Source organism: Pan troglodytes, chromosome 10 (assembly GCF_028858775.2).
Source record: "Pan troglodytes isolate AG18354 chromosome 10, NHGRI_mPanTro3-v2.0_pri, whole genome shotgun sequence".
NCBI classification, from domain to species: Eukaryota; Metazoa; Chordata; class Mammalia; order Primates; family Hominidae; genus Pan; species Pan troglodytes.
The window spans coordinates 38,676,818-38,690,839 of NC_072408.2; the positions used below are offsets into that span (position 1 = coordinate 38,676,818).

The following is a 14,022-nucleotide window of genomic DNA, read 5'->3' on the forward strand; positions in this document are numbered from 1 at the left end:
ATACAGGGTTGAAAAATGAGCACATGAAAAGATGTTCAGTATTACTCATTTAAAAAATGCAGGCAGGGTGCAGTGGCTCACTCCTGTAATCCCAGCACTTTGGGAGGCTGAGGCAGGCGAATCACTTGAGGCCAGGAGTTCGAGATCAGCCTGGCCAACATGGTGAAACCCCATCTCTACTAAAAATACAAGAAATTAGCTGGGTATGGTGGCCCACATCTGTGGTTCCAGCTACTCTGGAGGCTGAGACATGAGAATCGCTTGAACCTGGGAGCCAGAGGTTACATGAACTGAGATTGCACCACCGCAGTCCAGCCTGCGTGACAGAGTGAGACTCTGTCTCAAAAACAACAAGAAAAAAAACCCATCAAACAAGAAGTCTGGCCATACCAAATGTTGATGAGACTGTGGAGCAGTTAGAATTCTCATGTTACTGATAAGAAAGATGGTACAACCACTTTGAAACAGACTTAAAAAAAAAAAAAATTAGACCAGGCGTGGTGGCTCACGCCTGTAATCCCAGCACTTTGGGAGGCCAAGGTGGGCAGACACCTGAGGTCAGGAGTTCAAGAGGTCAGGAGTTCAAGACCAGCCTGGCCAACATGGTGAAACCCTGTCTCTACTAAAAATACAAAAATTAGCTGGGTGTGGTGGCGTGCGCTTGTAATCCTAGCTACTCAGAAGGCTGAATCAGAAAATTGCTTGAACCCAGAGGTGGAGGTTACAGTAAGCCGAGATTGCACCACTGCACTCCAGCCTGGGTGACAGAGCGAGACTCTTTCTCAAAAAAAAAACCAAAAAAACATATTTTTACCACAAGAGACACCCATTCTTCCTCTATGTCTTTATGCAAGAGAAATGAATCCATATGTCCATGTCATGATTTATTTATGATTTTTTATACCTGCTCTATTTGTAATAGTTAAAAATTGGAAATAGCTGGGTATGGTGGCACACACCTATAGTTCCTAGCTATTCGGGAGGGTGAGGTGGGAGGATCCTGGAGTCCAAGAGTTTGAGGCCAGCTTGAGCAACATAACAAGACCCCATATCTAAAAAAATAAAAATAAATAATAAATGGGAAACAACCCAGATATTCCTCAACACATAAATGAATAAATTGTGCTTTATCTATTCAATGGTGTGTAACTCAACAATAAAATTAACAATTTATTGATATATCAGTACATGGAAATTGTAAGACATTTTTTAAAGTTTTTGATGGTCTGTTGGGTGTGACATGAAATTTTTGGTTTTAATTTGTATTTTCCTAATTCCTAGGAGAAGATGAATTTATCTTTATTATTAGTCATTTGAGTTTCTAATTTTTAGTCTTTGGCAAGTTTTCTAATTACTTACTTGTCATTTTCTTTTTGGTTTGTAATTCTTTGTATATACTAAGTACCAATTATTTGTCCTATATGTATGTTTCACAAAAAAACTTGCAGTCTGTAGCTTATTTTTTAACTGTTTATGAATTTTTAAAATTGTATAGAAATTTTCAATTTTGAAGTCATCAAAAGTTTCAATGTTTTTTTCTGATTTGTGCTAATTCTTATTCAAGAAATCCTTCTTTATGCTGAGGTCATTAAGAATCTTGTATATCTGGTTTTGAACATTTTAAGGATTTACTTTTCATGTGTAGGTCTTTAATCTACCAGAAATTTATATTTGTGTGTGGTGTGAATAGGGCTCTGATTTTTTTTCTATGTGGATAACTAATTGCCCCAACACATCTGGTACTGTATTTAATTATGCTTCTAATATAATCAAGTTTTGGGTCATGTACAGGATCTCTATTCTTTTCCCATTGATCTGCTTAATTCCCACGTCTTAATTACTATATAAGAAGCTTATGCCTTGGATGCCATGGTTCACGCCTGTAATCCCAGCACTTTAGGAGGCTGAGGCGGGTGGATCATTTGAGGTTAGGAGTTTGAGACCAGCCTGGCCAACATGGTGAAACCCCATGTCTACAAAAAAGTACAAAAATTAGCTGGGTGTGGTGGCGCGCACCTGTAGTCCCAGCTACTCACGAGGCTGAGACAGGAGAATTGTCTGAGTGCAGGAGGCAGAGGTTGCAGTGAGCCGAGATCATGCCACTGCACTCCAACCTGGGTGACAGAGTGATGATCCATCTTAAAAAAAAAAAAAAAAAAAAAGCGTTTGCCTAGTGTGGCAGATTTTCCTTCCTTGTTCATCTTATTTAAACTCCATTGACATTTTTGTTGGAATTGAATTGAATTTAAAGATCAACATGGGGGAACTGACTTTGCAATATTGAGTCGTTCTAGCCAGAGATATGATCTATGACTCCATTTGTTTGGGTTATTTATACCCTTCAATAACATTTCATAAGTTTTTCATTAAAGATCTCTTTTCCCTAGATTTGTTTTTTTTTTTTTTTTTTTGAGATGGATTCTTGCTGTGTTGCCCAGGCTGGAGTGCAGTGGCACCATCTTGGCTCACTGCAACCTCCACCTCTTGGGTTCAAGTGATTCTCCTGCCTCAGCCTCCCATACCCTAAGTAGTTTTGTTAATTATTGTATTTCCTTTCTCTACTGTTAGAATATAGATACACTGTTAATTTTAGTACATTGATCTTCATTTCAGCTGAATTCTTTTAAATGCTAAATGTTTGGTACTTAGATTTTCTTGGGTACTAGACAGCCACATTGGTTAAATTTAGGAAAGTTTTGTTTCTTTTTAATTACACCTTCTTTGTTTTTTATGTCTTACTGCTTTTGTCTAAGCCTTCCCATTCAATAATTAATAGAGATGGTGATGGTGAGCATCCGTATATCATTCCTGACTCTAATGATGACTTTTTTTCATATAAACTCAGTAATAACAATATTGACTCCAATTTATTAAGTTCCTACTCTGTGCCATGTACAAATCACACAGTGTGTTAGTGATTTGTTTCTAATTTTTGTAATATCTTGCAAGACAGATAGAGTTACCCCATTTTATATATGACATTCAAACAGGTAGAGTAGTAGTTTGCCTGTTACATAATTAGTGAGTAGAAAATCTGGGAATTAGTTATTGTTAGTTTTTGTGCTTTACCTAGAGAAAATCTCTCAGTGGGGAGAAGTAGAAAGACTTGCTAAAATGAAATGCTGACATTTTCTTTATGAATTCTCCATCTGCTACATGCTATAGAAATGGCACATACTCCCTCAGTACTCACCATCCACAGGCCTTACTTATTGCTTCCTTTTATATCCTGTTGATGTGAATGAACACTATTGTTTTTTTGGTCTTAATTATTGCTTAATTCAGATTATGTCTTATTCATCACATAAGCAGATTTTGCCTTCTACAGCAGCAGCTCTTCGTTCTACATCTCTTTTTTCATTCTTTAGACAGTTTTTTATTTTAATCAGACAGGATATTGCTCTGTCGCCTAGGCTAGAGTACAGTGGTGCCATCACGGCTTGCTCCAGCCTCAACCTCTTGGGCTCAAGCAGTCCTTCCACGTCAGCCTTCTGAGTAGCTGGGACCACAGGTGAGCACCTAGCTAATTTTGTATTTTATTTTTATTTTTTGAGACAGAGTCTCACTCTGTCACCCAGGCTGGAGTACAGTGGCACCCATGGTCTTGGCACACTGCAACCTCCACCTCCAAGGTTCAAGCAATTCTTTGCCTCAGCCTCCTGAGTAGCTGGGATTACAGGCACCCACCACCATGCCCAGCTAATTTTTGTATTTTTAATAGAGATGGGGTTTCACCATCTTGGCCAGGTTGGTCTTGAACTCCTGACTTTGTGATTCACCCTCCTTGGCCTCCCAAAGTGCTGGGATTACAGGCGTGAACCACTGCACCTGGCCAACGCCTAGCTAATTTTTAAATTTTATGTAGAGACAGGGTCTTCCTATGTTGCCCAGGCTGGTCTTGAACTCCTGAGCTCAAGCGATCCTCCTGCTTTGGCCTCCCAAAGTGTCGAGATTACAGGCATGAGTTCTCATTCTTTAGACATTTGATGTAGTTGTTTGTTTTTGGTTTTAGTTATTTTTTGAGTGAGGTCTTGCTCTGTTGCCCCATCTGGAGTGCAGTGGTACAATCATAGCTCTCTGCAGTTTGAACTCCTGGGCTCAAGGTATCCTCCCGTCTCAGCCTCCCAAGTAGCTGGGATTAGAGGGTAACCATCACGCCTGACCATTTGATGTAGTTTTATTTGCCATCCAGATATGGGAGAAGTTTTGGAAGTTTATCTCAGGCTTCATCTCTCTTCACTCATGTAAGCTTTTTTTTCTTTTCAAAAATTTTCTTATGGGAATTTAAACATAAATAACAATAGAGAATAGTTTAACTTCCATGAATCCAACACCTAGTTTCAACACAGTCTCCTCCCATTTTTTATTGTTGTTATTAAAGTTGGATTATTTTATTTATTAGTTTAATGTATTTTATTTTATTTTTATTTTATTAATTTGTTTGAGACAGAGTCTTGCTCTGTCGCCCAGTCTGGTGTGCAGTGGCGTGATCTCGGCTTACTGCAATCTCTGCCTCCCGGGTTCAAGCGATTCTCCTGCCTCAACTTCCCGAGTAGCTGAGACTGTAGGCATGCGCCACTATGCCTGGCTGATTTTTGTATTTTTAGTAGAGATGGGATTTCACCATGGCCAGGCTGGTCTCAAACTCCTGACCTCAGATTATCTGCCCACCTCGGCCTCCCAAAGCGCTGGGATAACAGGCATGAGCCATTGTGCCCGGTTGAGTTTAATGTATTTTAATAGCAAACTTACAGGAACAGCACAGAAGACAGACAACATTAAAACCATGTACTGGCCAGGCGCTGTGGCTCACGCCTGTAATCCCAGCACTTCGACGGGCTGAGGCAGGTGGATCACGAGGACAGGAGATGGAGACCATCCTGGCTAACGTGGTGAAACCCCGTCTCTACTAAAAATACAGAAAATTAGCCGGGCGTGGTGGCACATGCTTGTAGTCCCAGCTACTCGGGAGGCTGAGGCAGGAGAATGGCTTGAACCCAGGAGGCGGAGGTTGTAGTGAGCTGAGATCGTGCCACTGCACTCCAGCCTGGGCGACAGAGCGAGACTCTGTCTCAAAAAAAAAAAAAAAAAAAAAAGCAAACCATGTACTTTAGATGTAGGACAACTGAATTAGAAAAATATAGTGAATGGATGGAATTAACTGCATGATAAAAATGCTGCAAACACTATTTAGTTGCCAACAGTAAGAAATTTACTTGATTTTCTTGATTTTCTTTTCTTTTTTTTTTTTTTTTTTTGGAGACGGAGTCTCGCTCTGTCGGCAGGTTAGAGAGCAGTGGCGAGATCTCGGCTCACTGCAAGCTCTGCCTCCCGGGTTCACGCCATTCTCCTGCCTCAGCCTCCCGAGTAGCTGGGACTACAGGCACCTGCCACCACGCCCGGCTAATTTTTTGTATTTTTAGTAGAGTCGGGGTTTCACCGTGTTAGCCAGGATGGTCTCAATCTCCTGACCTCGTGATCTGCCCGCCTCAGCCTCCCAAAGTGGTGGGACTACAGGCGTGAGCCACCATGCCCGGCCTTGATTTTCAAGTAATCCAAATTCTGGCATTATCCAGAAAAATTCAACAGGTTTATTTATAATTAGAATTGAACTCCTGAAACTTGTTCACTGAAACATATTGACTTGCATTAATGCTTTATGTACCCAAATTTATATGAAAAATTCACACATAAATGAAAATGGAAAAACAGCCAATACTACTTGATTTCCGCTTCTTTTTTTGTTTAGAAACAGTGCCTCCCTCTGTTGCTCAGGTTGGAGTGCAGTGGTGCGATCACGGCTCACTGCAGCCTGCAGCCTCAGCCTCCTGGGCTCAAGTGATCTTCCTGCCCTAGCTTCCTGAGTAGCTGGGACTACAGGTGTGTGCCACCATGCCTGGCTAATTTTTCTTTCTCTCTTTTTTTTTTTTTTTTTTTTTGAGACGGAGTCTCGCTCTGTCGCCCAGGCTAGAGTATAGTGGCACAATCTTGGCTCACTGCAACCTCTGCCTCCCGGGTTCAAGCAATTCTCCTGCCTCAGCCTCCTGAGTAGCTGGGATTACAGGCGTGTGCCACCACACCTGGCAAATTTTTGTATTTTTAGTAGAGACGGGGTTTTGCCATGTTGGCCAGACTGGTCTTGAGCTCCTGACCTCAGGTGATTCACCTGCCTTGGCCTCCCAAAGTGCTGGGTTTACAGGCGTGAGTCACCGTGCCCAGCCCTATTTTTCGTAGAGATGAGGTTTCACTAGTTGCCCAGGCTGCTCTTGAACTCTCAAGCTCAAGTGCTCCTCCTGCCTTGGACTCCCAAAGTGTTGGGATTACAGGTGTGAGCCACCACACCTGGCCTTTTTTTATTTCTTAATAGAGACAAGGGAGACGAGGTCTCGCCATGTTGCCCAGGCTGATCTTGAACTCCTGGGCTCAATCGATCCTTAGGCTTCAGCCTCCCACAGTGTTGAGATTATAGGCATGAGTCACTGTGCCAAGCTGATTTCTGTTTCTCACTTTTCCACTTACAGTGATATATTTTGATACCTTTTGACCTCAGAGAAAAAAGTACAGAACAATCAGAACTATCAATAACAGGAAAAAGATTTTTTTTCCTTAGGATGAAACATCTGTCATGATAGTGGATTTTTTTTTTCTTTTTTTGAGACAGGGTCTTGCTCTGTCACCTAGGCAAGATCTCATCTGAGTCTGCTAGAGATTTATCAATTTTATTTATCCTTTGAAGGAACTAGTTTTTTGTTTCATATTTTTTCCTGTTTTCAATTTCATTGAGTTTTGCTTTTTATTATTACCTTCATTGTGATTCCTTTGAATGTATTTTGTTCTCCTCTTTTTAGTTTCTTAAGATGGAAAGTTAGATTATTGATATAAGATGTTTCTACTTGTATTAAGTCAGCTTCAGCTGCTGTTGCAAAATACCACAGACTAGGTGGCTTAAACAGCAGAAATTTTTCTTTTCTTTTCCTTGTAGACAGCATGTAATTGGGTCATTTTAAAAAATGTATTTGGATAATCTCTGTCTTTTAACTGGCATTTTTAGACAATTTACACTTAATATAATTGTTACTATGTTAGATTTTGTCTACCATCTTATTCTGTGTTTTTTCTTTGTTCCTCTTATTTTTTAATCACTTGTTGATTCTGTTGTTTTGCCTTTGAGTGATTTGAACCTTTGTAGTATTGGATTTTAATCTTTGTAATTTATCTACCTGGTTCTGACTATATCTTTTTGTATAGGTTTTTTATTGGTTACTGTAGAGATCTCTCTAGATCTCTATGTATGTATGCACACATATACACACATATATACACACACAGATATGTGGTACATGTACACATGTGTGCATGTAGATATACACACCTAACTTTTTTTTTTTAAGATGGGGTCTCACTCTGTCATCCAGGCTGGAGTGCGGTGGCACAGATACAGCTCATTGCAGCTTCAAACTCCTGGGCTCAAGTGATCCTCCCTCCTCAGCCTCCTGAGTAGCTGAGACTGTAGGCCTATGCCACCAAGCCCGGCTAATTTTTTAATTTTTTTGTACAGATAGGGTCTCGCTATGTTGACCAGGCTTGTCTTGAACTCCTGGCCTCAGGTGACCTTCCTGCCTCAGCCTCCTTACATGCTGGGATTACAGGTGTGAGCCACGATGCCCAGCTACATGTAACTTTTAATATTTAGAATTGATATTTTACCATTTCAGGTGGAGTCTTGAAACCTTACCACCATATAGGTTTCTTTCGTATCCCTCTTTATGTTGTAGTTGCCTTATCTGTTACATCTACATACATTAAAAACCCCATCAACTTAAAACTTTTGCTCTCAAACATCAAACATTTTAAGGAACTCAATAGGAGTATAGTCTATTATATGTAATCAAATATTTACCATTTATGTTTTTCTTCCTTCTGGTCTTCCATATTTTGTTGTATTATCATTTTCTTTTTGTAAAATGTCCTTTGACCATTCTTTTAGTGCAGATCTGCTACTGTGAATTCTCTTAGTTTTCCTTCATCTGAGAATGTCTTTATTTCATCTTCATTACTGAAGGATATTTTCTCTAGATATAGAATACTGTATTTATAGTTCTTTCATTTAGCACTTTAAAAAAAATGTTGTCCCACTTCCTTCTAGTTCTCATGGTTTCTTTTTTTTTTTTTTTTGAGATGGAGTTTCACTCTTGTTGCCCAGGCTGGAGTGCAATGGCACAGTCTTGGCTCACTGCAACCTCTGCCTCCTGGGTTCAAGTGATTCTCCTGCCTCAGCCTCCCAAGTAGCTGGGATTACAGGCGCCCGCCACCATGCCTGGCTAATTTTTTGTACTTTTAGTAGAGACGAGGTTTCACCACGTTGGCCAGGCTGGTCTCGAACTCCTAGCCTCAGGTGATCCACTCGCTTCGGCCTCCCAAAGTGCTGGGATTATAGGTGTGAGCCACTGCTCCAGGCCTTTTTTTTTTTTTTTTTTTTTTGAGACGGAGTTTTGCTCTTGTTGCCCAGGCTGGAGTGCAATGGCACGATCTTGGCTCACTGCAACCTCTACCTCTCGGGTTCAAGCAATTCTGCCTCAGCCTCCTGAGTAGCTGGGATTACAGGCACCCACCACCACGCCCGGCTAATTTTTGTATTTTTGGTAGAGGTTGGGTTTCACTGTGTTGGCCAGCCTGGTCTCGAACTCCTGACCTCAGGTGATCTGCCTACCTCGGCCTACCAAAGTGCTGGGATTACAGGCGTGAGCCACCGCACCCAGCCCTCATTCTCCTGGTTTTTGATAAGAAATATGAAGCTGCCAGGCATGGTGGCTGGTGCCTGTAATCTCAGTTACTTGGGAGGCTGAAGTGGGAGGATTGCTTGAGGCCAGGAGTTGAGAAGCCTGGGCAACATAGCAAGAACTCTTCTCTAAAAAAATAAAATAAATATAGATTAGGGGGCATGGGGGCACATGCCTGTAGTCCCAGCTACCTGAGAGCCAGAACCAGGAGGCAGGAGGATTGCTTGAGCCCAGAAGTTCAACGCTGCAGTGAGCTGCAATCCTGCCACTGCACTCCAGCCTGATGCTAAAGCAAGACCTGTCTCTTAATATATGTGTCTGTGTGTGTGTGTGTGTGTGTGTGTGTATAAAAGAAATATGAAGCCATTTGAATCATTATTGCCTTAATAACGAATGCATCATTTCATTTTGGTTGCCTTCAAGATTTTTTCTCTTTTTGTGTTTAGCTGTTAGGTTATGATGAATCCAGGAGTTTATCATGGATTTGTTTGTGTTTATCCTGTTTGGGGCAATTACTGAGCTTCTTGAATCTGTTGGTTTATGTCTTTTGTCAAACTTGTGAAGTTTGCTTCCATTATTTCTTTCAGTATTTCAGTACACTCTTTCTCCTCACCTTCTGGGACTCTAATGTCCTGAATATTAGACATTTTGGTATTGTTCCTCAGGTCCTTGATGATCTGGTTTTTTTTTTCCCCCAATAAGGAAATTTTTTTAGGCCAGTTGCAGTGGCTCATGCCTGTAATCCCAGCACTTTGGGAGCCCGAGGCAGGCAGATCACCCGAGGTCGGGAGTTTGATACCAGCCTGACCAACATGGAGAAACCCAGTATCTACTAAAAATACAAAATTAGCCGGACATGGTGGCGCATGCCTGTAATCCCAGCTACTCGGGAGGCTGAGGCAGGAGAATCGCTTGAACCAGGAAGGTGGAAAGGTGGAGGTTGCGGTGAGCTGAGATTGCGCCATTGCACTCCAACCTGGGCAACAAGAGCAAAACTCCATCTCAAAAAAAAAAACAAAAAACAAAAAGGAGAAATTTTTTTCCTTTAGTGTTGAAATTCAATGTTCACATTTGATACCTCTGTTGATCTGACTTCAAATTCATTGACTCCCCTGTCATTTCTGTTCTGCTGTTGAACTCATCAAGTGAGTTTTTATGTTTTGGTTGTTATATTTTCCAGTTCTAAAATTTTCATTTGATTCTTCTTTATATCCTCTGTTTCTTTGCTGAGACATTCTGTCTTTTCATTAGTTTCAAGAATGTTTGTCCTACCTTGTTGGAATATTTTTGTCATGTGAGGTTGTTAATTTCAACATTTGCATCATCTTCTTGTTTTGACTGTTCATCTCTTTTCTTATACAAATTCAAATTATCTTGATTCTTCATATGCTGGGAAATTTTAGATTGTATCCTGGAAAATTTGAATATTATGTCATGAATGTCAGGGTCTTCTTTAAATCCTGTGGTGAATATTGACTTTAATTTTAGCAGACATTCAACCTGGTTGTGTTCAACTTCAAGTTCCGTGCAGCTTTTCGTGAGTGATGATTCCAAAGTCTGTTCAGTTTTTGAAGGCTTTGCAGTGCTATTTAGATCTGCCTTGCATGTATATCACCTACCCACTCATCTGAGATTTGGCTGATGGCTATTCTTATAGTTCAGAATGACCTTAATGTTAGGAGATACGTACTGAATTGTTTTAGGTGTGAAGAGTCATCATGAAAGCATGTCAAATAGACCTGAAAAAAATTTATATGCACATATATGCATGCACATATGTGTATACATAAGTTTGTATATGTATTTAGGTGATTGTTGTGCTGGTTTTGCAAATTCTTTTTATGTTAGAAATTTCTCAAGTAAAAATTTCAGGGCAACAAAGAAATAAATAAAGGTCAAAAACATGTCATTCATCTGCTTAAAAACCACAAATGGCCTGTCATCTCATGAAGTGTAAAAGTTAGATTGCTTTCAGTGGTCGATTTGGCCCTGCGGGATCAGCCTTCCTAAGGCTTCTCATCTCACTCAGAGTAAAAGCCAGAACTTGTTTTTTTTTTTTTTTTTTTTAACCTTTTGTAAGACCCTTCATGAGTCTATCTCTTATTCCTAGAGCTTATCTTAGCTCCTGTCCATAGTAATAACCCAACCAGACAAGTATTTGTCTGAATGAATAAATAGATGTGTTTTTGTGACAGGTTTTATTGTTTTCATCAGGATGCCTTGACCATAGCTATACATTATTTTGTGCTGTTGCAGATCATGCACTGCCTGTAATGTTCATTACTTCCTGAGCAATAGAGATTATTACTATCTTTCCTTGGGCTCTTAAAAATTAAGATCTGAGGCTAGGCTCGGTGGCTCACGCCTGTAATCCCAGCATTTTGGGAGGCCAAGGCAGGCAGATCACCTGAGGTCGGGAGTTCGAGACCAGCCTGACCAGCCTGGAGAAACCCTGTCTCTACTAAAAATACAAAATTAGCTGGGCCTGGTGGCGCATGTCTGTAATCCTAGCTACTCGGGAGGCTGATGCAGGAGAACCGCTTGAACCGGGAGGCGGAGGTTGTGGTGAGCCAAGATCGCGCCATTGGACTCTAGCTTGGGCAACAAGAGTGAAACTCCGTCTCAAAAAAAAAAAAAAATTAAGACCCGAGGGTCATATCTAAGCTTGCCGTTCCAGAGCCATGTATACTTTCTCAAATAATTACTTTTCTTTCCTGGTCTCCTTTGTACCAATTTCTTTATTTTAATCTACTTATTGTCATCCCTGTACTTAACTCTCCATTACCATCCTTTTTCATCAGTTCTGTCAGTAAGATGCCTTCATGGTTTCCTTATTCCCTCATTTTATAGCCAAAGTATTTTTCCCTTCCTTTGGGGGCAAATAATAGGAAGAGGAACAGATAGCTACTGGTATCCTGTGCTGTCTGCCTTCTGCCCCAAAATGAAAAACAATTTTACTAAATATAGCTCGCTGGCAAGAAAATTCTCTATAACAAGGTTTGGTCTTAATTTTACATTTCTAAAGTCCAGCCCAGTAGCTTTTAGGCAAAGATCATATCTCTGACCTCAGTTATTTTGCAGGTGAGAAAAAGGTAAGATAAATTTAAAGGTGAGCTTTTAATTCAATACATATTTCCAACTTGTTATTCACTAAAGAGACTATTTTGGTATTTTGACATATGTAGCAGAAAGGAGCTGCTGCTGTGTCTTTAAAAGCTATCCTCAGAGCAGTGTGGAGGCAGGCGTGCCACTGAAGTACTTGAATGAGAGCGAGAAGAGGAGGTGGGAGGGGGTGCTCTTACAGCCTCTGTGTGTGTGTGTGTGTGTGTGTGTGTGTGTCTGTGTGTGCCTGTGTCTGTGAGTGTATGTGCCAGTGTGACTGTTGGCAGAGCTCTGGATGATATCTCTCTGAACAGCTGGGCCATGGTCGGCTTCAGAGCTGCTTGTCAGAGCAATTAGTTAGCTGGAGCTGCAGCAGCAAGGATCAGTATCATTTCATTCAAGGGTGAAGGGGGCGGGAGAGGGCTGTGGGTGGGGGAAGAGGCACAGGTTTCCCAGAAGGAATTTCTTCCGGCAAAATTCCGGCAGAACAGATCTTTACAATGAAGTCTCCATTAATAATGTGAGCTCGCTGTTGGTGTAAGTACAGATCCATCTGGGGTGAGTTTTGGATAATTTTCTTTTTTTATATAAAAGTCCTTGAACTCCACAGACTGGGTAGAAAGAAGCTATAAAGGTATTTTTCTATCTTGGCTGATTTAACTGTATAGTACACACTAGGGAAATTAGAGAATTTTGAAGTGCTAAGTTTTGTGAAGGTTTTTTAGGCATTTTCATTTGCTGTTTTTTATCTTTAAAATATAAAAATTAGGTTTGCTAGAACTTTTACACTATTCAGATTTTACCTCTTCCATGGCTATTTCAAGCAATGCTTCATTCAGATGCAGCTTATGAGAACAGTGGTGATTTCTGTTCTCTTTGGTGATGCTGTTGACGCACATTGCAGGAAGCAGGGATTCCCCTATAAATATCCTTCACTGTGTCATTACCCAGCTATCCGCACCTGGCTGGTGAATGTGCCTGTCTGTCCCATATCTTTACGTAACTATCCCCTAGTCTTTAAATGTGATAAGCCTTTGCTATGTCTGGGGAGCTTTTTTGATTATGAACATCCTAGGAGGCATTTGTTAAAACCTTTTTACTAAAAAATGCCTTTTGATGTGTTGAGATTGTCACATGGATTTCTTCTGGGTTTATTTATTCTTATTTTGTATTACTTTTTCTTATAATTGGCTTGTTTTTATTTGCTGGCCTTGGCTTCTAAAGAGTGCAGAGATGGGATTCCCTCTACCTCCAGTGACGTAGTGATTTTGTTTGCAGTCTTTTTCTTCTGAGAGGGAGGGGACGGAGAGAAGGAAGAAGAAAAATCCATCTGAAGCGGTGCGTTCTTCCTTCTGTGACTTGATGTTGGTAACTGGGTGCCATTGAATAGAGCTGAAGCCAAAGTGGGATGTTTTAAAGGTGCTATAATTTTGTTTGTTTCCTTTTAAAATAGGGTCAGACCGAAGTCAGAATTGCTGAAGCAGGGTGCCTGAATTAACCCTATATGTCCTGCTGTTAATTTTACCTAATTACTTTTTCTAAATAAGGAAAGATAAAGAACTCATGAGCAGGTTTCTGGAACCAGGATCCATGAATAATTTTGGTTGAGTTTTGGATTTGGAATTTTTCTGCCTTATTTGCACAGACAGTTTGTACACTGTTTCTCAGACCTAAAAAATAGGTAGTTATGTAAAATTCCTTGACATTGTAGTTTAGAACAAAATTCTAATTTTGATGTATGTAGCTAAAGCGAAGCTTTAGGAAGAAATTGTTATATATGCTCTTAGGTGTGAGCATAACAGCCCAACCCATTTTTTTTTTTTTTTTTTGGATTGAGTATCTGGGCTTCCAGTCGCTTTTCATGCAATTCCATTTTAATACCGCTGATTTCTAGAGGGCTGCAGAGGTCAGTTTGAAAAACTCAGTAAACTAGAGCCTAGGAAAATTAAGGGTTTACCTATCTGTCAATGTGTATTTAGGTAACATATGTGGAAAAGTACCTTTAAAAATATGCTGGTTTATTTTCTATCTTTATTTTCTCTTCTGTTCTGTGCTTTCATTTACTCTAAATTCTTTGTGTGAAGTGAAAAGAGTAATAATGTCTGCTTCTCAGCTTACATTAGGTATTCTTATTTTTCTA

General features: G+C 40.4%; 1 protein-coding gene across 46 annotated transcripts in view; it reads left to right on the forward strand.

Annotated features, from left to right (window-relative positions):
• The window catches only part of R3HDM2 (R3H domain containing 2), a 184,961-nt gene that overhangs the window by 80,955 nt on the left and 89,984 nt on the right, over positions 1 to 14,022 (forward strand). For 5 of the 46 annotated variants that reach the window (XM_063786411.1, XM_063786423.1, XM_063786422.1 and 2 more), the window contains exon 3: positions 13,161 to 13,220. The exons of 36 other annotated variants lie outside the window; for them this stretch is intronic. The gene's annotated coding sequence lies outside the window, so the exon portion shown is untranslated. Of the gene's footprint in view, positions 1 to 12,152; positions 12,441 to 13,154; positions 13,302 to 14,022 lie in introns of those variants that run through there. 5 more of the 46 variants (XM_063786412.1, XM_063786429.1, XM_016924851.4 and 2 more) reach the window with 4 other exon arrangements.